The sequence below is a fragment of the Mesoplodon mirus genome, assembly GCF_964341445.2.
Source record: "Mesoplodon mirus genome assembly, chromosome: 15".
NCBI classification, from domain to species: domain Eukaryota; kingdom Metazoa; phylum Chordata; class Mammalia; order Artiodactyla; family Ziphiidae; genus Mesoplodon; species Mesoplodon mirus.
In genome coordinates this window covers 21,190,631-21,217,581 of record NC_138991.1, presented here as the reverse complement: position 1 = coordinate 21,217,581, position 26,951 = coordinate 21,190,631, and the positions used below count along the sequence as shown (strand labels likewise).

General features: G+C 41.5%; 1 protein-coding gene across 2 annotated transcripts in view; it reads left to right on the top strand.

Moving 5' to 3' along the window:
- Positions 1-9,192: 9,192 nt before the first annotated feature.
- Positions 9,193-26,951, top strand: part of RALGAPB (Ral GTPase activating protein non-catalytic subunit beta) — a 101,788-nt gene continuing 84,029 nt past the window's right edge. For both annotated transcript variants that reach the window (XM_082645565.1, XM_082645564.1), the window contains exon 1: positions 9,193-9,443. The gene's annotated coding sequence lies outside the window, so the exon portion shown is untranslated. The remainder of the gene's footprint in view (positions 9,444-26,951) is intronic.

Below are 26,951 nucleotides of genomic sequence, written 5' to 3'. Positions count from 1 at the left end.
CTAGAGGGGATGTTCTGGGGCAGCCACTCCAGTGGGGGCCCAAGTTGGCAATTAAGACTGCCTGGAAAATGGTGCTTTCAAGAGTGGGAGAAGTGAGCTCAGAGGAGCTCAAGGGGCCTATCGGGAGAAGAGGAGGACACCAGCCAAGGCAGTCCTAGTATGTGCAAGGCCTTGGCAAATATTTTTTGTATAGCCCCTGTCTATATAAACAATTTTCTTAAAAATATATTACAGAGGGGAATTCCCTGGTGGTCCAGTGGCGAAGGCTCTGCACTCCCAATGCAGGGGGCCCGGGTTCGATCCCTGGTCAGGGAACTAGATCGCACATGCCTCAACGAAAAGATTCTGCACGGTGCAACTAAAGATCCCGCATCCTGCAACTAAGACCCAGTGTAGCTGAATAAATAAATATTTTTTAAAAATGTATTACAGGGAATTCCCTGGAGGTCCAGTGGTTAGGACTCCGTGCCCTCACTGCCAAGGGCCTGGGTTCCATCCCTGGTTGGGGAACTAAGATCCCACAAGGCACACTGCGCGACAAAAAAAAAAAAAAAAATTCATGGGCCCCATGTGGAGCGTTGTGATTTACTGATGAAGATTTAGATCATGGGTAGAGGGGTGCTGAGACTTTATTTCGTGTCCTATCAGTGCACATGAAGATTCTTGGTAATATCCAGACACCATCTCCTACTCTTCAACTCCAAGAACCATCTCTTCATGTTATTTATTGTAAAATGTGCCATTCTTGCTTAGTTTCTTATTTCCCACTGCAAAAAACGGCATGCCGTTTGGAACCTGTTAGTATTGAAGCAATATAGATCTTCTTAACTTTGTATTTCTCTAATACATTTCTTTACTTATATATTACATTACAATTCATACATTACTCATGATGCTGCAGCATCCATGGTGGTGGTCCCTATGTGCTGGTTTCCAAGGACTCTCTCAAAGATTTTTACTGTGCCTCATTGATGAGAACTACGAATATCAATCTTACCGAGAGTATGCAGGAAAATGAGAATGATGATTTATTTTCTGGTCATGTTAAATTTATCATTTGCAATATTGTTTTGTAAATGTGGAGTAATACATCTTCCAATCATGACTTGAACTCTCTTTTTTTTTGGTAGAAAGGAAAGTTGCTTTAATCAGAAAGCCAGCAATCTGGGGAGAAAGTAGACTCATGACCCAAGAACAACTCCAAAGATTCTGGTCAGCCATGACAATTTTTAAAGGGAAAAAGGGGAAATAATCGCAGTTAAATATCAAGGAGGTCATATTCTTTGTCATTTTTCCATTGCGTGCAGACCTGCTGACTTCTGATCTTCCTTTGGATGCTCTCCTGCCCGCGTGGTCTGCCTGCAAGTTTACCAAGGGGAAGCTAGGGGTAGATAGTAAGTCATTCTTTAACTACTTAATTCTTCATTATTACTCCTTCTTTTTTTTTTTTTTGGCGGTACGTGGGCCTCTCACTGCTGTGGTCTCTCCCGTTGCAGAGCACAGGCTCCAGACGCGCAGGCTCAGCGGCCATGGCTCACGGGCCTAGCCGCTCCGCGGCATGTGGGATCCTCCTGGACCGGGTCACGAACCCGCGTCCCCTGTATCGCCAAGCGGACTCTCAACCACTGCGCCACCAGGGAAGCCCTATTACTCCTTCTAATCCAGGAAAGGAATCAACAGGTTAGGCAAGGCATTGTGTACATTCAGTAAAGCAAAAATCAAGAGTTAGGTTAAACATTACCTAGTGATATCATTTTTATGATTGAAGTCTGAGAAAAACAGAGATGAACAAACAGAAAAGGGACAAAAGAGATGCTTACATATCTACTGTACGAAAGCCTAGATTTGCTGAGAAGACCGTATTTCTCTTTTTATTACAAGTCTTTTCTCTGAAGTCAATATTTCATTCTGTTTCTTGGTAATATATATTTTCTCTCTCTTTAACTAATTTTATTCTTTTTTTTCCAATTCTGGTTTTATTTATTTAAATTAATTTTTATTGGAGTATAGTTGCTTTACAATGTTGTGTTAGTTTCTACTGTACAGCAAAATGAATCAGCTATACATATACATATATTCCCTCTTTTTCAGATTTCCTTCCCATTTAGGTCACCACAGTGCATTAAGTAGTTCCCTGCTCTATACAGTACGTTCTCATTAGTTATCTATTTTATACATAGTATCAATAGTGTATGTATGTCAACCCCAATGCATCCATCTTCATTAAATTCCTTCTTGAGAAATTCTGTTCTTTTTTTTTTTTTTTTTTTTTTTTGTGATACGCGGGCCTCTCACTGTTGTGGCCTCTCCCGTTGCGGAGCTCAGGCTCCGGACGCACAGGCTCAGTGGCCATGGCTCACGGGCCCAGCCGCTCTGCGGCATGTGGGATCTTCCCAGACCGGGGCACGAACCCATGTCCCCTGCATCAGCAGGCGGACTCTCAACCACTGCGCCACCAGGGAAGCCCTGTTCATTTTTATTTCTGGCTCCCTAGCATCGCTTTGGATTTGGACTCTGCTATCCAGAGTATTCACCAAGCCTCAGGGCTTCATGTCTTTTGAGAATCGGCTCAGCTGGTTTTCTAGGTTCTCATCCAAGTCTCGGCAAGAAACTGTTGGTTCAGCCAGAGCTTAGGGCTGAGTCCTCTAGGATGCTATTGGAACACACTCTCCAGCTTGGCTTTGACCCTTTGGAGACTGACTGAACTCGCTAGGCAGTCAACCAACTGCGTTATTGTCCAGCTTACATCTCTTTATCTCAGTTAAAAAGATATCATGAGGGTTTGGGTCAAGGGCCTTTCAGGCATAATATGGTTACACACAGGCCTTCCCAACCTATTAGTCTCTGATTCTATCACAAAAACCAGATAGGATTACTTGCTATAACTTATTCTTGGGAATCCCTTACTGGCTCCTAGAGCTCATTGGTCCCTCTCTAAGGGTCTACATACTACCTATTTTGGAACAATTATAGTTTTGTTTTTTTTTAAATAAATTTATTTATTTTATTTATTTATTTTTGGCTGCTTTGGTTCTTCGTTGCTGTGCACGGCTTTCTCTAGTTGCGGCGAGCGGGGGCCACTCTCCGGTGTGGTGCGCAGGCTTCTCATTGCGGTGGCTTCTCTTGTTGTGGAGCACGGGCTCTAGGCACGCGGGCTTCAGTAGTTGTGGCTCACAGGCTCTAGAGCGGAGGCTCAGTAGTTGTGGTGCATGGGCTTAGTTGCTCCACGGCATGTGGGATCTTCCCAGACCAGGGATTGAATCCGTGTCCCCTGCAGTGGCAGGCGGATTCTTAACCACTGCGCCACCAGGGAAGCCCCTCGATTATAGTTTTGAGTGAGTTAGAATTTGCCACACAGTTTGTCAGTCTATCAGAATTTATTGAAGGGCTTCTTAACCTAGGGTTTGTGAACTTGCATGGGAATAAATTACATCTTTATTTTCACTAATCTCTGACTGAAATTTCGCATGTTTTCTAATTGTTAATGTAAGCAACAAATCACAGTAATGTTAGCGTGACCTTGACTTTGTCGCCAATACAAATCATGGATTTTTCACATCATGCTGGAGTCGTTGTAGACATTTCAAAACATCTTTCAAGTTCACAACTACTTCAAAATTATGGTACTTATAAGACCTGCTGCTAGATCTTGTTACTTAATGCATTACTAAAGAGGCACATATATTACCATATTGCAGGTTTAAAAAATATTCTAATAGCTTTATTTTAATATAATCGGCCTCCCTTGCAATCTGACATATTTCATTTGATGCATTTAAAAATACAACTCTGAGAAGAGGTCTGTAGGTGTCACCAGTTTGCCAAAGGGGCTCATGTACAGAAATTGATGCTTGTCATGATGGTAGCAGCTCCTCCTCAGAAGCCTCAGGGGCCAGAGCTGTGCCCAGAGCTCCCCTTTGCCCAGACAGATCTCTTGAGGGGCAAAAGAACCCTCACCTCAACTTTGGGTTCTTGTCTTCTCTTCACTCAGACTAAGCTAACACTAGTGAAGCTTTCCTTTCGACTACATGTCTTGGACTCTTTAGGCCATAATCACTGCATTCCTGAATTATGATTGCTTTCAATGCTGACCACAGTCCTGCCTTCCACACACCACACCAGCGGGGATCACAGGAAAGGGGCCTGTGAGCAGAGTGAGAAGAGCGGCCCCCTTCATACAAGATCCATCCATCCCTTGTTCTCCATGGCTTAAGACAGATGAGAGCACCATGTCATTGCACTGATTGGAGGCATGAAAAGTACATCGATGGAAAGAGCACATCGGCCTTGCAGCTCAACATCTCAAAAGTCCTTGGAGGAAACGGGCATGGCCGCTTCTGCCAAAGGGAGTGAGGTGACCAGCCTGGGGGCTGGCTGGGGAAGGGACAGCAGAACACACAGGGTAAAGGACATCTGCCGCCCTTTTCTCCCATGTCCCTGGCTGCACTAGGTCAGAGGGGCACTGTGGTCTGAACAGAGAGGTGCAAGCCAATACCTGGGTCCACACGTGCAGCTCAAGCGTCTGCAGTGGATTGTTGGTTGCTCACAGTCTTAAACCTAGCCTGGTTCCAAAGTGAGTGAGAATCATCAGAATCATACCAAAACCATTTTGGCAGCCCAATCTTGCACAAAGGGTGAAAGAACTACTGTATCAGATAGCAAGAGTGAGGTCCTTGCCTGGCTGTCCTCTTGGAATCAGAGCTGGCTATGGGGCTCCAAGACATGAGTCCTGGAGTATCTCAGGGCATCTGGTCAACCCCACACATAAGTGAGAGGGGGGTGGGGGTAAGATAGAGGGTTGAAGAGTTCTTCAAAGAAAAGTAATGGAGAATGAGACCCACCCGGGATGGACATGGTCTGGGACGGGGTAGCTGTTCCTAGACGGCACCTCTGGCCAGCCCCGACCACTGAAGTGAGACTTGGAAGATTTCAAGGTAGAAATTTCTGGCCAACAGGACCCACACGGGGCCTGGTCTGGATTGGGGCACCAGGCCAAGATGGCATTGGTGGCCTGGAGAGGCACTCAGAAAATTTTGGGGAACACCAATCCAAAATGCAGTACCATTTGAAGCACAAGGTCTGGGGCAGGGGACCTCTTACCTAGATCTAATGATATTTTCTACCTCTACCACTGGATATTATTCACTAAGACTTAATGGTCCAGCAAGAAACTGGGTTCAGTGCTGAGCCAACGAATCTTCCAGCCACCCACCCATCCATCCAACAAATGTTTCTTGAGCACATACACCGTGCTAGTATTGTGTTAGGTTCAGGAGAAATAGAAGTGGATCTTCTCAGCCATTTTCCACACCAAGCTAGTTCTGCACAACTGAAAAAGGAAGAAAAGGGGAAAAAAAACTGGCTACAGATGACATACCTCTCATACATCTGTGCAGTTAAACACTCTTCTCAATTATGGCTTTTGAAAACTGTTCCACTTACTATGGTTCCACACAACTTACCCCAAAACTTAGTGGCTTAAAACAATGACAATATTTATTTTGCTCATGAATCTGCTATTTGGGCTGGGGTTATCTTGTCTCTGCTTTGCTTGCTTTCAGGTGAGTTGGCTTGAAGCCTGGGGACCGGAATCATCTGAAGCCTTCCTCATTCACATGTCTGGCCATTGATGTTGTCAGCTGAGACAGGTTGTCTCAGGTTGTCAGCTGGAACATCTCCACATGCTCTCTTCATGTGGTCTGAGCTTACTCCCAGTATGGTGACTGGGTACTGAGGGTGAGCATTGCAAAAGCGGGTAAGCCAGGTGGAAGCTGAATCCTCTTTATGACCTAGCCCCAGAAGTCGCCAAGCATTACTTCTGCCCTATTGGCCAGAACAGTCACAGCAGCCAACCAGATTCAAGGAGAGGGAATATGGATCCATCTCTCAGCGGGAAGATGTTGGTTACATTGTAAGAAGAACTGGGGGATGGATTATACATATTGGTGAGGTCAGTTCAGGAAAAAAGTCTTCCACATAAGGTTGATACAACTGCTCCACTTTTCTTCCTTTTTTCAAATGCAATACCTTTTAATACATGTAATTAAGTACATGATACAAAGTGATTATTCTGACTACAGTTTCAGATGAAGACAATTCCCCACTTCATTCTACTTTTATAGTTAGAATTTACGATGTAGAACAGATTTGAATTGTGCCCTGTTTGGAGAATCCAAATGTTTTATTCTGTATAACATTTCATATGTCTCTTCAGTCTATTGTGCATGCACACTTTTCGCATATGTTTCAAAGTGTTCTGATGTTTAATTTTCCCTCAAGGTGTTTGTGTGTGTTATAACTTTATTTTTATGTTGGTTTAAGAGAAACACTGAAAAAATTTTTTAAAATTGGAAAAGAAAATATGCAGAGATATAATATCACCTTTAAAAAATGACTGCTCACTTGTATCTTTCCTCCACCCACCACCCCTCACCTAATATTAAATCTTGTCATCTTGGTCAGTACATTAGTCCTTATACGTTACATTTTTTATGTAGAAGCCACATTCTTTTTTTAGCATTTTATTTTATATTGGAGTATAGTTGATTAACAGTGTTGTATTATTTTCAGGTGTACAGCAAAGTGATTCAGTTTCATTTATTTATTTATCTTTTGGCCACACCATGTGGCCTGTGGGATCTTAGTTCCCTGACCAAGGATCGAACCCATGTCCCCTGCATTGGGAGCGCAGAGTCTTAACCACTGGACCGCCAGGGAAGTCCCACAAAGTGATTCAGTTACACGTATACATGTATCTATTCTTTTTCAAATTCTTTTCCCATTTAGGTTGTTACATATTATTGAGCAGAGCTCCCTGAGCTCTACAGTAGATCCTTGTTGGTTATCCATTTTAAATATAGCAATGTGTACATATCAATCCCAAACCCCCTAACTATCCTTCCCCCCTGCAGAAGCCATATTCTTAATTTAAAATTATTTATTTATTGCTTATATGATTTTTGTTTCCATTGTTCCATTGCTACATGTTTGTCTGTTAAAAATATTTAGGTGTCTTGGGTTGGAATTGAACACCTATCTTTTTCCCATTAAAATTAATGGAAGGGCTTCCCTGGTGGCGCAGGGTTGAGAATCTGCCTGCCAATGCAGGGGACGCGGGTTCGAGCCCTGGTCCGGGAAGATCCCACATGCTGCGGAACAACTAAGCCAGTGCGCCACAACTACTGAGCCTGTGCACTAGAGCCCGTGAGCCACAACTACTGAGCCCACGTGCTACAACTACTGAAGCCCATGCGCCTAGAGCCCGTGCTCCATGACAAGAGAAGCCACCACAATGAGAAGCCTGCGCACCACAACAAAGAGTAGCCCCCGCTCTCTGCAACTAGAGAAAGCCTGTGCACAGCAACTAAGACCCAATGCAGCCAAAAATAAATAAATAAAAATTTAAAAAATTAATGGAAATATGTATTTTTTTCATTTATCAGCTTTTCACTTAGAGGCAGAATTTTCAGGAGTCAATTAAAGTCATCAGGTGGGAGATAGATGTACTTTCATCATCTCCCTAAAAGCTTTGACAGCCTCCCAGTCCTCTGTGTCTGTCATTTTTCCAGTTCCCATCACCTATTGCTCTTCTAAGCCATCACCTCCATTATCAGCTCCTTACCTGTCTGACATATTACACATGTTCCATATTTATTACGTTAGGAATGAGTCTGGTTGAATGTAACAGGTAACTTGACAAACTGTGGTCTAAAAAAGATTTTTTTTCCCCCTCATAAAACAGGAAGGCAGTCCAGGGTTTGTGCAGGGGCTTGAGTACGACCTAAAGAACCAGACTTCTTTTGTTCTTTTATTTCATCTTCCTTAGCACAATCCTCCTCATGGTCTCAAGGTGATTGCTGCACCTCCGGGTGTTGTGCCTTAGTTCCAAGCATGAAGTAGGGGAAGGGTGAAGGTCACAAACTTCCAAAGAGTTCCTTTTTATTCTGGAAGGGAAGCTGTCCCTTGGGACTTCTGCCTACATCTTATTGGCCAGGACTTTGTCTTATTGCCACTTCTAGCTGCAAGGGAAGGTGGGAACTGTGTGCTTTGCTTTCCAGCCTCTGTAGTTTGGAAAAGCAAGGGATAAGTGATTGGAAGAAATATTGAGAGCCTCTTACAACATGTGCCACACTACGTTTAATTGAAATGTATTGCTTCGATCCACAAAGTATCCTGGATATAGCCTGTTCTTGTCCTGGAACATTCTTTTCCTTTTCTCTCCTTTCCTGGGTATGTATGTGTGTGTGTGTGTGTGGGAGGAGACAAAATATTGAGGAAACACTCTTATTTTTTTTTTCCATGAGGATACCAGTTCCTTTGTCACTCCTTCCTCCATGGTCTCTTCTAACTGAGGGTAAGGAGGAGGAGTCAGCATCTTCTTTGCTCCATTCTGCTCTTTTCAGACACCGTGACTTCAGCACTACTACCCTGATCCCTTCCTCTCTGAATATCAAGGACAGTCTCAAGGCCAGGTTCTCCCTCCTCTTCTTTCTCAGCCCAAGTTTCCTCCTTTACACTCCCAAGGGACTTGAGCTGTATCTCTCTAATGGTATTTATCATTTTCTTCGTTGAAGCTGAAACCAAATGATTGGAAGTGGTACTGTTTACGAAATGTGTGGTGCATTGTAGGTGCTCAAACCGGTAGCTCTTGCTATTATTACTACTATTAATAATGTCTTATCGCCTATATCAGACTCAGCTCCTTAATGACAGGCTCTGAATCTGATGTCCGATTCATCTTTGTAACACACATCTGGCCTGGAATTGAACATTGCTCATAATGCTATCAATATAAGGGGGCGGCGGGTAAAGGACAACATTTCAAAGGAAGGGTTCTGTACTGGTGTGAGAAATTCTTAGAACCTGAGTGGGAGCCAGAATCTTGCAGAGAAGACCCTTACTCCGTCCGCATCAAAAACACGCAGAGTCCCAACTGTTTCGTAGGGACGCATGTGGACCGCCTTCACGCCTGTGTTGCGATGGAGTAGGAGAGTCCGTCACTTCACCCCTCCTGCTCCTCCGGAAAGGGAGGCGGGACTATACCCCGCGCGCGGCGATCTGGGATAGCTGCGCACGCGCAGCTTCCGGCTCCGTGTCTTGGGAATTATTTGACGCCGCCGCTTCGGCCCCACACAAGCCTCTGATCAGGCGCGCCGCGCACGCGCAGTGATCCTCTAGGCTCGGGGAGTTATTTGACGCTGCTGCCCCTGGCAGTCGGAAGTTGCCTGAGCAGAGCCTAGCCGGCCGGCCCGAGTGGCCTTCGTCGACCCGGGCGCCCTGGGAGAGTCGCTGACGGGTGGACGGAGCGACCGCCTGAAGACAGCCGGCCGGGGCAGCGAAAGCGCCGGGCCTATGGCGCGGGTGGCGTGAGGCGGAAGGCCGAGTGCGGCCGGCGGCGGCGGCGGCGCCCGCCCCAGCAATGCGGGCCCCGCCCGTCGCCTCAGGTAACCGGGCGGCCCTCCCCGTCGCGACCGGACCCTCCCCTCTCCTCCCCTCCGGGCGGTCTAGGGATGGCTAAGCCTTGTTTCTCGGCCCTGGTGGCTCCAAGGGCCCTTCGGAAGCGCATCTCATTTTTGGGGGGGACCCACGGGGTCCGGGGCAGCTTGGCTGTGGAGTCGGAGGCTTCTGTCGGGTCTGTTCAAACCCGGGGTGGCCCTTGAGAGCTGCCCCGGCCGGGCGAAGCTCTTTCCTGGCAGCCTGGGGGAGGGGGCGGGTCTGGAGCGGAGCTAGACAACTCTGGCGAAGAATCTGGTCCAGCAGAAAGGTTGGTCGAGTGGCTGTCGCCCTTTGGGACGATGCTGCCCGTTGCACGGTGACTGTCGGAGGAGGAAGAGTTAATAATGAGAATAAACAGCTAGCCCTTGTTAAGCGCTTACTATACGCCGGCCATTGTGCCAGACCGTTACGTTCACCCCATCTTAACTTCACAACAACCCGGTACGGGAGGATGATTATCCCCATCTTACTGACGAGGCAACTGAGGCCCTAAATGGTTAGGTGACTTCCTTGCCCAAGGTCACGGAGCTGGTAAATTTGACTCGAGATTCAAGTTCTTAACAATTAGGTCAGTGGCTCTCCAACTTCGCTGCACGTAGAAATCACCTGGGGCAGCTTTTAAAGATTCCTGATGCCCAGGTAGCAGAGCCAGGCCAATTAAATCACCGTGTTTGGGAGTGGGGTCGGTGGGGGAAACCAGACAGCAGTATTTCTTAAAGATCCCCACATGAATTCAGTGTGCAGCAAAGTTTGGGAACTGCTACCGTAGATAATTCTGCATCTCAGTAAAACGTTTCGGTGTTTCTCCAGTTTAAGTGTGTAGGAGAATTTTCTGGGAGTTTGTTTAAAATGCAGTTTCCACCTGCAGAGACCTTTTCATTAGGCCCACGGACTACTACACCTTGTGAAAGCCTGTTGGGGGTGGGAAGTAACTTTTTCTGCAGGATTTGAGTCAGCTGGACCTTTTAAAGGTCCATCTCATGCAAAACTGTTAGTTTGCAATTTTCCTGGATACACAGTACTCATGGTTATAGTGTCTCTGATCTTTGGGTCTTGTTTGAATATGCTGTTATCTGCCTAGCCTGTCCTCTGTGTTTTCTCCCTGCTCCGCCCAGACACACACCCTTCTGCTGTTTCTTACACACATAAACATAGTCTTTTCTTCCCACCTCTGGCTGCATAACTCCCAGCATTCAAGAAGCCTCTGTGACCCTCACACCTCTTGCTTCCAACCACCTTGGGTCTTTCCCGTTTGCTCTTTAGCATCATCATAATGGAATTTACCAGTGATTTTTCTGTGTTGTATTTCTGTGTTTTATTAGATTGTGATCGACTTGAGCCATGTTTTCTCATCTCTGTATTCCTCCCAGTTCTTTGACATACAGACTCACAAAGGTTTTACTGAATGGAATGTTTGTGTCCCTTTTATGTCACAGACTGCATGCTGCAAATCGGTTCTTCTCTATTTCCACTTTTGCAAAAGGTGTTTGGTAGTTCTTGCTCTACAGAGTTTTGTTCTGTTTGCTTGAAAATACTCTAGTTAGGTTCGTTAACTTTTCCATCCAGCAGTTAAATAAACACATTGAGTTCTTAGAACTGACGAGACACTAGGGAAAACTAACTATGTGCAGTCAACATTGGTTGATTTTTTTTTTAATTAATGACTTCTTACTATATGGTGTCATATAGTAAGACTTCATGATGTTTTCTTTTTAAATTTTATTTATTTATTTATTTATGGCTGTGTTGGGTCTTCGTTTCTGTGCGAGGGCTTTCTCTAGTTGCGGCAAGTGGGGGCCACTCTTCATCGCGGTGCTGAGGCCTCTATCGCGGTCTCTCTTGTCGCGGAGCACAGGCTCCAGACTTGCAGGCTCAGTAATTGTGGCTCACGGGCCTAGTTGTTCCGCAGCATGTGGGATCCTCCCAGACCACGGGTCGAACCCGTGTCCCCCTCATTAGCAGGCAGACCCTCAACCACTGTGCCACCAGGGAAGCCTTGTTGCTTTATATTATATAGTTCTATCATAGTCAGATACAATCAGTTCTGTAATGGAGACCTTTTTATTGCCCTTAGGCCTTTGCATGTGTTCCCTACTAAACACTATGCTGTCCAAACTAGCGTTTAGTTGTCATCCACTAAATGTTGTTACCTTGCTGGTACTTGGTAAATACTAGTAGGGGGAAGTGCTGTTGGTAGTAGTTCATCCTGTTACTAGGAGGGATGACTTAAGAAGTACTTAATAAAGATTAAAACCTTGATGTCAGAGGAATTGACAAACTTAGTATATATTTATTACAGAATGCCTGAACTGCTGTTGCCCAACATATTTACAAATTATAAAGGAAGGCAGCCTGGTAATTCAGATTATCTTTGTTCTTGGCTGGTCTTAAAACCATGTAAGGTTTATAAAAGTGATTGAGTGAGTATGTGTGTGAAGGTCATTATGAAGAGGTTTTTGGACAATAAAGATTTTCAGTAGTAGTTAAATATGGTAAAGTATGTGGACTGAATAAGAAACACATTTCACGTAATGACATTCTTTACATCATACAGATTGTTATAGAGTTTTCTTGGTTCTGTTTTGTACTATTTACTCAAATTTTAGGCTAAGGCTAATGTAGAAACTGATGGGATAATTTATGTTAAATTCAGATACTCAAGAAACTTGCCCTTGTTTCTCTGATCAGATATGGGCAGAGTATCCAGTTCTGGCCTTAGCACATGGAAGAAACTCAATCTTCAAGCCTGAGGTTTAAGTCTCTAGTTTGATCCCCCAGAAAAGGTGAAAAACTACACGTGCTCAGTTAGAGACCAAAAATGACTCTAATCATGATAGCCTGAGACCTAGAAATGGATTCTTTTTAATTTGAGGTACCCATCAGTGTTAGCAGATGTGTTCCCTGACATGTGTAAAGGGCTTTTCGATAGAATACATGATTTTCTTTGGTGCAAGACGATTAAACGTTTTAGAATTAAGGTACGTGGAGTTTAAGTTTTAGATGCAGAAAATAGGTAACCTGCCCAAGACTACATGGTTGGCTGTAGCACATCTAAGAATAGAATGCAGGTCTCCTTCCTCTGGACTCAGTATCCCTTTCCACCCTCATGCCCCTCATGTGAGAGGATGTCTTGTTTCTTGTTGTTGTTGTGTGTGTGTGTGTGTTGGGGATGGGGGAAGTGGACAGAGTAGTCTGCTATGTTTGAGATATTAAGTTAGATATATAATGAGTGCTTGTAGTATGACATGTACTTTGCTATATAAACTGGGGATATTAAGATAAATAAGACACTGCCCCTTTCCTTCAGGAATCTATAGTCTAGTCAGGGTTGTAATAAAAGTAAAAGTGTAGTATCTAAGGCAGCTCTGTCAAATAGAAATTTCTGCAATGATGGAACTGTTCTATATCTGCACTGTCTAATGTGGTAGCAGTTAACCACATGTGATATTGAAGACTTGAAATGTGACTAGTTTAACTAAGGAACTGAATTTATAATTTAATTTAAATTTAAGTAACACGTGGTTATGGCTGCTGTGTTAGAGCAAGTCTGAGGCATAAAAGATGAGAGCTGTGGTGGAGGTGGGAGCAGGCAGGGTATCCATACTTTTTTGGACAGACTAGCAAAAACTACCTGTTTTCACTTTTGGGGTTCAAGAATGCAGGCAGAACCTGTCTCCCTTTCTTGTAACTCAGGTGTTTGATAGGATCCTTAACAGAATCTGGTGCACAGGTGAATACATTCCTTTTTGGCCAAGCTTGATTGATATTTGCCTTGGGGGTCAATAGGACTACAACAGAAATATGAAATATGTTCCTTGTGCCTTTATTAGTTGTAAAGGTTATATGGATGACCTTGAATGCACTTATGCACCTTAAAATCCAGCATTTATTTACTCAGTTCATTTATTCAGTGTTTTGGCACCCTGTACCCTATTTTTCCTAAGAGAAACAAGGCATGCCTGATAGTGTGTACCTTGCATTTGTACAGCTCAAAGTATGTTGACTTATGTTGTTTTATTTGATCCTTTTCCCAAGTCACTTTAGCTAGGTACTGCAGGTATTCTCCCTGTTTTACAGGTGAGGAAACTATGACAAAGAAATGCCAAGTGACTTGTCCAAGGTCATATAGTGAGGTACCGAGTCAGAACAAAAGAAGGAGCATTGGACTTCGAGGCAAGAGGTGGAGTTTCTTGTCCCAGCTCTACTGTTACTTGATGTGACCCTGAGCAAGTTGTAGAGGCTAGTGACATCTGTCTTGCTTAAATTTCTAGGCTTGTTATTGAACTGAAATGAAATAACATGTGAAAGCTCTTTGAAAATGATCAATTATGCAAAGGTACATTGTTATCAAGCAAGATCTGCAATAGTTTTTCTGTTGTAGGATGCCACCTTCGTAACTCATCACCTCAGTTACCATGTTGAATACTGCTGTATCATGGATTTATTCATCATGGATTTCTGTTCTTCACTATGAAACTTTCTCTTGGGCAGCCATTGTGTCCTGTTCATATCTGCTTCCCTACATGTTAGGACAATACCTGACACATAGCAGGTGTTTAATAAATGTTTATTTAATGAAATGACTGCTGTACGAATTTACAAAGTTAAAAAAAACTGTTCTCTGTAATTAGATTTGAAGCTCCTTGGGAGCAAGGATGATGTTTATTCATTATTATAGTCCCTGTGCTTGGTGTAAAGAAGGCATGTAATAAATATTGGTTGAGTTAATTGATGTAATTAATGCCAAGCTGTGGTCTTAGTGTGTCTACCACTGTATTGATCATTTTGGTAGTTTGACAATTAGACCAAACCTTCATGTTACTTTGTGGTAGTACCTACAAGTCATAAACTGTTACCCAGCACACAGTGACCTGATAGTAGAAACATCCAGAGATTACCTAGAAAATGGATACATGCAGAGTTGGGAAGGAGATTAAGTGATCTGCAGGGTAGCACTGTCATCTTTGCTTTCCTCCTATCACTTCTGGAGTATTGAAAGTGGAGGCTTCTCTGCTCGCAGCTCAAGTTGATAGCCAACAGAGCCTAGCTGGGAAGGAGACTCACAGGATCCTAACACAGCAGCCAAAGCTCTCAGCCGTCTGACTTCAGTATCTCACCACAGTGCCCAGCCCTCCCTGCAATGTTCCCATCCTTCCTGCCCTCCCCGTCCTCAATATATTAGAGACACTGGAGTCTGCTTTCCCTTCAGCCTGTCTTAGATACTTCCATCAAATTTCCTTAATAGGAATTCAGTTCCTGTTGTATTATTCCTATGATAAAGTTAAACTTTCTCTCATTCTCTGCCCTCAGTTTTTACTAAGTTAATTTCAAATCTCCAATCTGAGGATTCATAGTACTCTTCCTCCATAAGAGCTATTGTTTGTTGATTGCTTACTTTGGACTAGATAGGACCAAACATCTTACATGTATTGGTTTTCTGATCACAACTCCAAAGTAGGCTGTTATCCTACTGTTATCTCCATTTAACAGATGAGGATGCTCAGACACAGAGGTAGAGCAACTTTTGCAGGATTTTCCAACTTGCAGGTGGTGGAACCGGGATTTGAATCTAAGAAGTCTAGTTCCAGAGTCCTGGCTCTTAACCAGTCTCCTATTTGTTTTCATGCTTCTCATCTCTGTGTGTAATGGCTACATCATAGTATATAGAGTTAATATGCCCTAATTGTGAAGGTATTCCATTATTGATGGACAGTTAAATTCTGATCACTTCCCCATCTTATGTATAATACTACAGTGAATGAATGCCTTGTGCATTTTTCTATTGAGTTGTTTATCAGGATAAATTAAGTGGTATTACTGGGTCAAAGCACCTGATATTACTATGTCTCCCACTGTGTATTGGCAAAACATTCGTGCTATCCTTGGGTGAATGGTTAGGCATTAGCCTGAGGTGCCTTACAGGTGTGTCAATTTATCGGCAGGATAGAGCTACAAACAATTCCATGGCAAGTGGACTAGGCAATCAAGGCCCAGCAGGGTTTTACCATGGTGCTATCCTGAAAGGTTGATGCACATATGAACATCTTTGCCCAGGAGGACCTAGGCTGTGAAACAATTCTGGTTCTTGAAACTACAGATGTTCTTTGAGATCTCTGGGTTGCTTTGGACAGCTTGAGGTGCAACAGCAAGAGGAGGCTCTTATTTGTGTGTTTAAGACTAGGCTGGCCACTGACAAAACTGGACCCAATGGGACTTACCCTGCCAAATCTGTGACATTACACTCTGCCCTCATCTTTTTTTTTTTTTTTTCCTAACAGCAACAAACATGAAACAAAATGAAGTTATAGGACTTCCATAGTTGGGTAATAAGCCCAGACCCTGGATCAGAGGCGGGTTAGGGTGACTTTCAGGGCAGCAATGTCTCATTCATAGTGTATGCCTCCCTACCTTCCCTCCACAAGAATCATGCTAATTCAGTTACCAAAACTAGCATATGCCTTTATCTTTGATCAGAGGCGTAAAGTGACCCATAGATGAGTTCTTTTTAGCTTACATCCTGTTTTTTTTTAAAACTTGAATTAGTTGCTAACATTTAAAGAGTGGACTTCACAGAGATGTCCAGATTTTCTGTGTCTCTTGAAAAACTGGATTATCAGGCAACACTGGGTCTACATTCCTTCAAGGTAATAGTTGGCTAAGGCTGAGTAGTGATTGTGTCCTTTAAAGAGAACCTTAATTCTCTAATTTGCCCCAGTGTGCACCCTACCCACTTCACCCCATGTTTGGTTTCCTAGACTGGAGGTTTTCATCCTTCCCAGACCTAATATTGGTAATGACTGCTTCAGTATCCTGAAATTAACAGATAATATATAACCGACCAACACATAGAATTTTAAAAAAATCTGTGAAACTAACAATAACAAATGATAACCATAAATTACTATCCTTCCAATAAAATTGGTATTTCGGTAAAAATGCTCAGGTAGAGCTATACTAGAGGACATAACAAAATGGTCAGATGCTTGTGTCTACTTATAACTTGAGAAAGTAAGACAGTAATATGGCACTTTATATTTGACATTTGAAATAAGGGCTAAGTAAGTAGCATGTAGTTCTTGGGATTGTGTTCCTGACAGCAGTGTGTGGTATTAGCAACTCAGACACCACAAAAGGTATGGCCTTTGGTGATGTGATTGTTCTGAAATGGTGAACAATTCTTGGTATGGTAAGGTTCCAAACATAAAAAAGTTGAATCTTTCCTCGGTTTGCATGGTTAATTGTGTTACTGGAAAATTAAGTGTATATTAAAATAGCACAAAATATTTTGTATTTATGAGTAAAATGAAGTTAGATTTTTAGCCTTAGACAATTAAGAACAGAATGATTTTCTGGCAGACATTAGAAAGTCAGGTGAAATGTAGCAAAATTATTCATTGTGCAGGACTGTTACCTGGGTTACAGGATGTCTAGATATCTTGGATCTACCCATAAATACCAGTAACATGCCCCAGTCGTTGCGTTAACCAAAAGTGCACTTAATATTTCCAAAATACCCTGGGTGGGGGCAGTCCTTTTTTTTTTTTTTTTTAAATTGAAAATCATTGCCCTAAACTCTTGAGTGTGTCCTGTTGGCCTTACCTCCTAATCATTTTGCTAGTTTAATATTTACAAAATAATGCCTTTGTTAATTTGTGTTTTTTTTTTTTAATGTTTGTTTCCAATGTTTATTTTCTCTTCATTGTTTAATTTGCATCTGCAGTTGGCCCTTTCTGTTGGTGGGTTCCGCATTTGCAGATTGAACCAACCATGAATCAAAGATATTTGGGGAAAAAAAATCCAGAAAGTTCCGAAAAGAAAAACCTGAATTTGCTGTATGTAAGCAGCTATTTACACGGCATTTATATTGTAATTAGAACTATTTACATAGCACTTACATTGTATTAGGTATTATAAATAACCTAGAGATGATTTAAAGTATATGGGAGAATGTGCATAGGTTATATGCCACATACTTTTATATAAGGGACTTGAGCATCTGTGATTTTGGTATTGTTGGAGGGTCCTCAAACCAGTCCTCCGTGGATACCAAGGGACAACTGTAATTATAAGGTACATCTTTGTCTTATTATTTTTTGTCTTTTATGCATTTTGTTGAAATTTAGCAGCTATGTTTTTCTGTTACATGTGTTAAATATTTTAGTTCAACCTTTTCTCTCTCTCGGTCTTAGTTGCAGTACGTGGGCTCTTTAGTTGGGGCATGTGGGGTCTTTAGTTGTGACATGCGGACTTCTTAGTTGCGGCATGCATGCAGGATCTGATTCCTGGACCAGGGTTTGAAACCAGGACCCCTGCATTGGGAGCGCAGAGTCTTACCCACTGGGCCACCAGGGAAGTCCCTACCTTACATGTTTCTTGAAGCATTTATTTCATTTTCTTCCATGTAATCGTTTAAACATTAATAGATTTGAAGAATTTAAATCTCTTATATTTAAAAACTTTTTAAAAAATTTTAAGAATTTAAGAGCTATTAATCCTGTTTTGATTGGTCTTTCATAGTGTTTTTTCAAGGAAGATACTCCTGACTTTTTTTTTTTTTAACTTTTTTTTTTTTTTTTTGCGGTACGCGGGCCTCTCACTGTTGTGGCCTCTCCCGTTGTGGAGCACAGGCTCCGGACGCGCAGGCTCAGCGGCCATGGCTCATGGGCCCAGCCGCTCCATGGCATGTGGGATCCTCCCGGACCAGGGCACAAACCCGTGTCCCCTGCATCGGCAGGCAGACTCCCAACCACTGCGCCACCAGGGAAGCCCGATACTCCTGTCTTTACTTCAAAATTGGGAAGGGTGGTAGCTGTTTCTTAAAAATGCAAATTCCCAGGCCCTAACCCAGACCTACAGAATTGAGCTTTTTGGGGATGGAGTTTTGAAATCTACATTTTAAACCAGAGGCGCCCCCCCCCCAATGATTCTTATGTATACAGTGGAGTTTGAGAGCTAGCTTGTCTTTTTTTTTTTTCTTACAACATTTTTTTCCCTCCAACAATGTATTATCCGAAATGGCCACTAAATATTATTTAAGTATTCCTTGAATATTTGAAAACCATCCAACTACTTTTTTAATACTAATAAATAGCTTAAAGCAAATGGACATTTTCAATTTTTATATGTATACAGCATGCAAAATTTTGGACTTCCTTCAGTGGCATAAATGGAACACCTTCTAACATCTTCCTTTTTCCCATTGATAAACCTTGGCATTCTGAAACATTCAGTATTCACTGTGTGCCAAGGACTTCTCAAAGATTCAGGAAGTGAGGTTTCCCCTCAAAAAGAAGGTTGACACACTTGTGGTGAAGATATCTTTATAAAGCTAACGAATAACCAAACGTGAAGCTTAATATTAATAGCCTGTAGTAGGCACTCAGAGCTGGTGAAGAGGGGTGACCGGAGGAGTCAAAAAAAGTTTTACCAAAGAGGACATTTGAGCTGTGCTTTGAAGTGTGAAGACTTCATAAGGTGGAAAGAGGTGGGGAACAGCATGAACAGTAATATAGAGTATGAACAAACTTGTCGGTTTTGAGCAATCATCAGTGGTTCTTTGGGTCATAGCTTGGAGGATGGGGTGGGAAAGTGGCCATAGAAGATAAAACTGGGAACATGCATAAGCAATTTCAATTAGAATTTTAGCAAGGTTTTTTTCTTTAATTGGATAAAGTCATCTTAACTTTTATATAAAAGAGTAAATGCCTGAGAATAGCTGATAAAGTTTTGAAAAAGAGTAGTCAAAGTAAAGGGAGCTTCCTTTTCAGATGTTGAAACATTCTGTAAAGCCACTGAATTTAAATCATTATGGCTGGACTTCACTGGTGGCATAGTGGTTAAGAACCCGCCAATGCAGGGGACATGGGTTCTAGCCCCGGTCCGGGAAGATCCCACATGCTGCGGAGCAACCAAGCCTGTGCGCCATAACTACTGAGGCTGCACTCTACAGCCCACGAGCCACAACTACTGAGCCTGCGTGCCACAACTACTGAAGCCCGCGCGCCTAGAGCCCGTGCTCCGCAACAAGAGAAGCCACCACGATGAGAAGCCCGTGCACCATAACAAAGAGTAGCCCCGCTCGCCACAATTAGAAAAAGCCCTCACACAGCAACAAAGACCCAGTGCAGCCAAAAATAAAAATTAATTAATTAATTAATTTAAAAAAATCGTTATGGCATTAACATAGGAATAGACAAATAGTTGAACAGAACAGATTTGTAAATAGATTCCTATATAAATGAGAGTCTAATATATGACAAAATTGGTATTTCAGGTCAGTGGGAAAGGACGTGCTTTTATTTTTTTGTTTTTTTGTTTTTTGGCTGCATTGGGTCTTCGTTGCTGTGCATGGGCTTTCTCTGGTTGTGGCGAGTGGGGTCTACTCTTCGTTGAGGTGCGTGGGTTTCTCATTGAGGTGGCTTCTCTTGTGGAACACGGGCTCTAGGCACTTGGGCTTCAGTAGTTGCAGCATGCGGGCTCAGTAGCAAGGATGTGTGTTTTTTTAGATGTTGGGGGTAGCAGTTTATTAATTAATTAATTTATTTTTGCTGTGTTGGGTCTTAGTTTCTGTGCGAGGGCTTTCTCTAGTTGCGGCAAGTGGGGGCCACTCTTCATCGTGGTGCGCGGGCCTATCACTATCGCGGCCTCTCCTGTTGCGGAGCACAGGCTGCAGACGCACAGGCTCAGCAGTTGTGGCTCACGGGCCTAGTTGCTCCGCGGCATGTGAGATCCTTCCAGACCAGGGCTCGAACCCGTGTCCCCTGCATTAGCAGGAAGATTCTCAACCACTGCGCCACAAGGGAAGCCCAAGGATGTGTTTTTAATAGATGATATTGACACAACTTACTATACATCTGTAAGAAAATAAAATTGGATCTTTCCTATACCACTCGTAGAAGTAAATTCCAGGTGATATAAAACTTAAATGTGAAGAATGAATTATCTTGTATGAAAATCTAGTAACTACATTATACACTTTAGGGTTATGTCTTTAAACCTATGGACCTAGGTGCATAATAAATATTTTATGTATTTTACATTATGACCCAGAACATATGCATATATAAAAAATGAAACAAGTCTTAGAGAACATTGCTTACCTTTACTGTGTGTGGTGCCTTTACTGTATATTCTATTCCATATAATTAAAAAGTATTATCTATTTCATTTATTTTATGACCCACAGTTTGAAAAACACTGATACAGGGGATAGGAGGGAGAAATCACCTAAACCAGACTCAAAACTAGAAGTTATAAAATAAAAAAATATATATTTGGCTAGAATAATGAAATTTCACTTCATACCTACCAAATTGGCAAATAAATATGTAAATAAATCTGATTCTTGGCAAAAGATTGGGACTGAGAGGAGGAAGGGCTCTCATCCATTCTTAATGTAAATAGGAGTTGTTACAGCTTTTTGGGAATCTATCTGGCAAGACCTATTAACATTAAAAATATATATACTCTTTGATCCAATGGTTTCACTTTTGGAAACTTGTTCCATAGAAATTAAAAGGCCAGTACTTAAGGATATATTAGCAAGCATATTTATTGCATCATTATTTCCTGGTGACAAAATATGGGAAATGAAGTAAATGTAAATCATTGGGAGACTAAATTGTACCATATCAGGGAATATTACACAGCCATTAAAAAGAATCTTATTGGAAGGATATGCATGAGGTACTGGTGAATGGAAAAAAGATGTAGAAAAGTATATAGTCCCTAGCTATGTGTGCATATAAATTATTTTAATATGACTGAGTTAGGGTGGAGCAAAATACACAAGGAAGTGTTAGGTTGTTTAAATGGATTATCTATTCAGGGAAGTGAATTATTTGGGTAGGGAATGAAGACAAATATAAAGGGTAAAAAATCACACTAAAACAAAACAAAAACCCTTGTAGTATAATGTTCTTGTGCATTTATTGAAGAGGTTATAGTGTGTGTATTATACTATATACTATATGTATATGTGTGTGTGTGTGTGTGTTTATATATATGTTCATAAAAGTGAGAAAAAATGTGTGGGTGTAAGTTATACTCTGATGAGAATGGCAACCTATCAGAGGCTCCCCTTTTTTCCCTTCCATTTTTTAAAAAATTCTTATTAGTCATCAGTTTTATACACATCAGTGTATCCATGTCAATCCCAATCGCCCAATTCATCACACCCCCCTGCCCCTGTGGCTTACCCCCTTGGTGTCCATACATTTGTTCTCTACATCTGTGTCTCAATTTCTGCCTTGCAAACCAGTTCATCTGTACCATTTTTCTAGGTTCTACGTATATGCGTTAATGTACGATATTTGTTTTTCTCTTTCTGACTTACTTCACTCTGTATGACAGTCTAGATACATCCACATCTCAACAAATGACCCAATTTCGTTCCTTTTTATGGCTGAGTAATATTCCATTGTATATATGTACCACATCTTCTTGATCCGTTTATCTGTCGATGGGCATTTAGGTTGCTTCCATGACCTGGCTATTGTAAATAGTGCTGCAATGAACATTGAAGTGCATGTGTCTTTTTGAATTATGGTTTTCTCTGGGTATATGCCCAGTAGTGGGATTACTGGATCATATGGTAATTCTATTTTTAGTTTTTTAAGGAACCTCCATACTGTTCTCCATAGTGGCTGTATCAATTTACATTCCCACCAAGAGTGCAAGAGGGTTCTCTTTTCTCCACACCCTCTCCAGCATTTGTTGTTTGTAGATTTTCTGATGATGCCCATTCTAACTGGTGTGAGGTGATACCTCATTGTAGTTTTGATTTGCATTTCTCTAATAGTGATGTTGAGCAGCTTTTCATGTGCTTCTTGGCCATCTGTATGTCTTCTTTGGAGAAATGTCTATTTAGGTCTTCTGCCCATTTTTGGATTGGGTTGTTTGTTTCTTTAATATTGAGCTGCATGAGCTGTTTATATATTTTGGAGATTAATCCTTTGTCCGTTGATTTGTTTGCAAATATTTTCTCCCATTATGAGGGTTGTCTTTTCGTCTTGTTTATGGTTTCCTTTGCTGTGCAAAAGCTTTTAAGTTTCATTAGGTCCCATTTGTTTGTTTTTATTTCCATTACTCTTAAGAGGTGGATCAAAAAAGATCTTGCTGTGATTTCTGTCAAAGAGTGTTCTTCCTATGTTATCCTCTAAGAGTTTTATAGTGTCTGGTCTTACATTTAGGTCTCGAATCCATTTTGAGTTTACTTTTGTGTATGGTGTTAGGGAGTGTTCTAATTTCATTCTTTTACATGTAGCTGTCCAGTTTTCCCAGCACCACTTATTGAAGAGACTGTCTTTTCTCCATTGTATATCCTTGCCTCCTTGGTCATAGATTAGTTGACCATAGGTGCGTGGGTTTATCTCTGGGCTTTCTATCTTGTTCCATTAATCTATGTTTCTGTTTTTGTGCCAGTACCATATTGTCTTGATGACTGTAGCTTTGTAGTATAGTCTGAAGTCAGGGAGTCTGATTCCTCCAGCTCTGTTTTTTTCCCTCAAGACTGCTTTGGCTATTTGGGGTCTTTTGTGTCTCCATACAAATTTTAAGATTTTTTGTTCTAGTTCCATAAAAAATGCCATTGGTAATTTGATAGGGATTGCATTGAATCTGTAGATTGCTTTGGGTAGTATAGTCATTTTCACAGTATTGATTCTTCCAATCCAGGAACATGGTATATCTCTCCATCTGTTGGTGTCATCTTTAATTTCTTTCATCAGTGTCTTATAGTTTTCTGCATACAGGTCTTTTGTCTCCCTAGCTAGGTTTATTCCTAGGTATTTTATTCTTTTTGTTGCAATGGTAAATGGGAGTGTTTCCTTAATTTTTCTTTCAGATTTTCATCATTAGTGTATAGGAATGCCATAGATTTCTGTGCATTAATTTTGTATCCTGCAACTTTACCAGATACATTGATTAGCTCTGGTAGTTTTCTGGTGGCATCTTTAGGATTCTCTATGTATAGTATCATGTCATCTGCAAACAGTGACAGTTTTACTTCTTCTTTTCCAATTTGTATTCCTTTTATTTCTTCTTCTTCTCTGATTGCCGTGGCTAGGACTTCCAAAACTATGTTGAATACTAGTGGCGAGAGTGGACATCCTTGTCTTTTTCCTGATCTTAGAGGAAATGCTTTCAGTTTTTCACCATTGAGAATGATGGTTGCTGTGGGTTTGTTGTATATGGCCTTTATTATGTTGAGGTAGGTTCCCTCTATGCCCACTTTCTGGAGGGTTTTTATCATAAATGTGTGTTGAATTTTGTCAGAAGCTTTTTCTGCATCTATTGAGATGATGGTTTTTCTTCTTCAATTTGTTAATATGGTGTATCACATTGATTGATTTGCGTATATTGAAGAATCCTTGCATCCCTGGGATACATCCCACTTGATCATGGTGTATGGTCCTTTTAATATGTTTTTTTTTTTTTTTTTTTTTTTTGCGGTACGGGGGCCTCTCACTGCTGTGGCCTCTCCCATTGCGGAGCACAGACTCTGGACGCGCAGGCTCAGCGGCCATGGCTCACGGGCCCAGCCGCTCCGCGGCATGTGGGATCTTCCCGGACCGGGACACGAACCCGTGTCCCCTGCATCGGCAGGTGGACTCTCAACCACTGCGCCACCAGGGAAGCCCCGATCCTTTTAATATGTTGTTGGATTCTGTTTGCTAGTATTTTTTTGAGGATTTTTGCATCTATATTCATGAGTGATATTGGTCTGTAATTTTCTTTTTTTTGTAGTATCTTGGTCTGATTTTGCTATCAGGGTGATGGTGGCCTCATAGAATGAGTTTGGGAGTATTTGTTCCTCTGCAGTTTTTTGGAAGAGTTTGAGAAGGATGGGTGTTAGCTCTTCTCTAAATGTTTGATAGAATTCACCTGTGAAGCCATCTGGTCCTGGGCTTTTGTTTGTTGGAAGAGTTTTAATCACAGTTTCAATTTCATTACTTGTGATTGGTGTGTTCATATTTTCTATTTCTTCCTGGTTCAGTCTTGGAAGGTTATACCTTTCTGAGAATTTGTCCATTTCTCCCAGGTTGTCCATTTCATTGGCATAGAGTTGCTTGTAGTAGTCTCTTAGAATGCTTTGTATTTCTGTGGTGTCTGTTGTAACTTCTCCGTTTTCATTTCTAATTTTATTGATTTGAGTCCTCTCCCTCTTTTTCTTGATGAATCTGGCTAATGGTTTATCAATTTTGTTTATCTTCTCAAAGAACCAGCTTTTTGTTTTATTGATCTTTGCTATTGTTTCCTTTGTTTCTATTTCATTTATTTCTGCTCTTATCTTTATGATTTCTTCCCTTCTGCTAACTTTGTGTTTTGTTTGTTCTTCTTTTTGTAGTTCCTTTAGGTGTAAGGTTAGATTGTTTATTTGAGATTTTTCTTGTTTCTTGAGGTAGGCTTGTATAGCTATAAACTTCCCTCTTAGAACTGCTTTTGCTGCATCCCATAGGTTTTGGATCGTTGTGTGTTCGTTGTCATTTGTCTCTAGGTATTTTTTTATTTCCTCTTTGATTTCTTCAGTGATCTCTTGGTTATTTAGTAACGTATTTTTTAGCCTCCCTGTGTTTGTGTTTTTTACGTTTTTTCCCCTGTGATTGATTTCTAATCTCATAGCGTTGTCAGAAAAGATGCTTGATGTGATTTCAATTTTCTTAAATTTACTGAGGCTTGATTTGTGACCCAAAATGTGATCTATCCTGGAGAATGTTCCGTGCGCACTTGAGAAGAAAGTGTAATCTGCTGTTTTTGGATGGAATGTCCTATAAATATCAATTAAATCTATCTGGCCTATTGTGTCATTTAAAGCTTCTGTTTCCTTATTTATTTTCATTTTGGATGATCTGTCCATTGGTGTAAGTGAGGTGTTAAAGTCCCCCACTATTACTGTGTTACTGTCTATTTTCTCTTTTTTAGCTGTTAGCAGTTGCCTTATGTACTGAGGTGCTCCTATGTTGGGTGCATATATATTTATAATTGTTATATCTTCTTGGATTGATCTTTTCATCATTATGTAGTGTCCTTCCTTGTCTCTTATAACATTATTTTAAAGTCTATTTTATCTGATATGAGTATTGCTACTCCAGCTTTCTTTTGATTTCCATTTGCATGGAATATCTTTTTCCATCCCCTCACTTTCAGTTTATATGTGTCCCTAGGTCTGAAGTGGGTTTCTTGTAGACAGCATATATGTGGGTCTTGTTTTTGTATCCATTTAGCAAGCCTGTGTCTTTTGGTTGGAGCATTTAATCCATTCACGTTTAAGGTAATTATCGATATGTATGTTCCTATGACCATTTTCTTAATTGTTTTTGTAGGTCCTTTTCTTCTCTTGTGTTTCCCACTTAGAGAAGTTCCTTTAGCATTTGTTGTGGAGCTGGTTTGGTGGTGCTGAATTATCTTAGCTTTTGCTTGTCTGTAAAGCTTTTGATTTCTCCATTGAATCTGAATGAGATCCCTGCTGGGTAGAGTAATCTTGGTTGTAGGTTCTTCCCTTTCATCACTTGAAGTATATCATGCCACTCCCTTGTGGCTTGTAGAGTTTCTGCTGAGAAATCAGCTGTTAACCTTATGGGAGTTCCCTTGTATGTTATTTGTCATTTTTCCCTTGCTGCCTTCAATAATTTTTCTTTGTCTTTAATTTTTGCCAATTTGATTACTATGTGTCTCAGTGTGTTTCTCCTTGGGTTTATCCTGTATGGGACTCGCTGCGCTTCCTGGACTTGGGTGGCTATTTCCTTTCCCATGTTAGGGAAGTTTTCGACTATAATCTCTTCAAATATTTTCTCTGGTCCTTTCTCTCTCTCTTCTCCTTCTGGGATCCCTATAATGCAAATGTTGTTGCGTTTAATGTTGTCCCAGAGGTCTCTTAGGCTGTTTTCATTCTTTTTTCTTTATTCTGTTCTGCAGCAGTGAATTCCACCATTCTGTCTTCCAGGTCACTTATCCGTTCTTCTGCCTCAGTTATTCTGCCTTTGATTCCTTCTAGTGTAGTTTTCATTTCAGTTATTGTTCATCTCTGTTTTTTTGTTCTTTAATTCTTCTAGGTCTTTGTTAAACATTTTTTGCACCTTCTCGATCTTTGCCTCCATTCTTTTTCCGAGGTCCTGGATCATCTTCACTATCATTATTCCGAATTCTTTTTCTGGAAGGTTGCCTATCTCTACTTCATTTAGTTGTTTTTCTGTGGTTTTATCTTGTTCCTTCATCTGGTACATAGCCCTCTGCCTTTTCATCCTGTCCATCTTTCTGTGAATGTGGTTTTTGTTCCACAGGCTGCAGGATTGTAGTTCTTCTTGTTTCTGCTGTCTGCCCTCTGGTGGATGAGGCTATCTAAGAGGCTTGTGCAAGTTTCCTGATGGGAGGGACTGGTGGTGGGTAGAGCTGCCTGGTGCTCTGGTGGGCAGAGCTCAGTAAAACTTTAATCCGCTTGACTGCTGGTGGGTGGGGCT